The sequence below is a fragment of the Capricornis sumatraensis genome, chromosome 11, assembly GCF_032405125.1.
Source record: "Capricornis sumatraensis isolate serow.1 chromosome 11, serow.2, whole genome shotgun sequence".
NCBI lineage: Eukaryota > Metazoa > Chordata > Mammalia > Artiodactyla > Bovidae > Capricornis > Capricornis sumatraensis.
The window spans coordinates 77,676,779-77,678,095 of record NC_091079.1 but is presented as its reverse complement, the minus strand read 5'-3'; positions in this window follow the sequence as shown (position 1 = coordinate 77,678,095).

Genomic DNA, 1,317 nt, shown 5'->3' with positions numbered 1-1,317 from the left:
TCCAGGCAAGAATACTATTTCCTTCTCCCAAAATGTTCATTCATCATCTCTATTTCTTGCTTTTTGTATTTGAACCTAAAGTTCTAATCAGATTTCAAGCTGATTTTCTGGCAGGACTATTTCCCTGTATACGTCCTTTGGGATGCACTTAGCGTCTAGTCTAGCTCTCTTTTTGTGATGTTACTAATTACTAATGATCATTGCTTAGATTCTCTTATTCTTTAGGATTTTTAAAGAGAAGATATTCCAACTTTATCATTTCTTTTGTCTTCAGCTTGACTACTCTTTCGAAGGGAAACTTCCAGTATCAGCTCATTGGTTAGCTTGAGTGCAATTTGATTTGCAAAGAGAGGATGAATGCTTGATTTTTTCTTTCTTTTTACTTATCATCAGTTTTCAAAAATAATTAATTGGTCCCCCACCATCACTCAAAGGTGACTAATTAATTTTTCTTGTCACTACAAAGTCATCAGTTTAAACAAATGATACATTTAAATCTATATTGTAATTATGATCCTTCTTGATGTTCAGATTGTTCCTTCTGTGGCTAATGAGAATCTGGACAAATAAGTTTCTGAGTGCCTTGTTATGACACTGGTACTCTTGGGCTGAATTTCAAACAATCACTTATCGGGCTTCATCTGTTTTATGTATTCTTCAGCTCAATAGGACTTAATGTTGCCCAGATGTTACCCATGAACACAGACATCAGTGACCAGGGCCACCATTGCCACTGATCTCTGAAGTGAAAGGGCATGGGGGATTCTCTTAAGGCAATGCTGGGAGGAGCTTTCTTCTAACTAAGCATCTCTCTGCTGCATAAACACCACACACACACACGCCACATGCCACACAGTGTACCAGTTCAAGGTAGGTTTCAGTCTGGCTTGAATTTCTTCATGGTTTCTTGGTTCTCTCTAACTTCTGTAGATTCCCCAGGTTTGATTTTGATCCAGTAGCTTATCCTAGTTCACCATCATGGCAGGAAGTAGAAGCCCCCTCATCCCACTTTTAAGCTAAGTTTTTCAGTTAACAACATTTGAAAATCAAATCATAGGCAGCCTCTTAAACATTATCTCTTAAATATTATATGAAATGTTCTCAGAAACCACATCAGTCTTAAGTTTCTTGGTTTGGGGAGTAATGTACTCAGACTTCTGTAAAGTCATCAAGATCTTGAGAACAATAATATTTCTAGAAGTTTTTAAAAAGGCAAAAAGGAAGATACCAAAATTAGAGCTAAAGGAGCCTTTGAAAAACCAGTTTATTTAAGAGAATCAGTTGTTGTTTTTCAGTCACTAAGTCTTGTCTGACTCT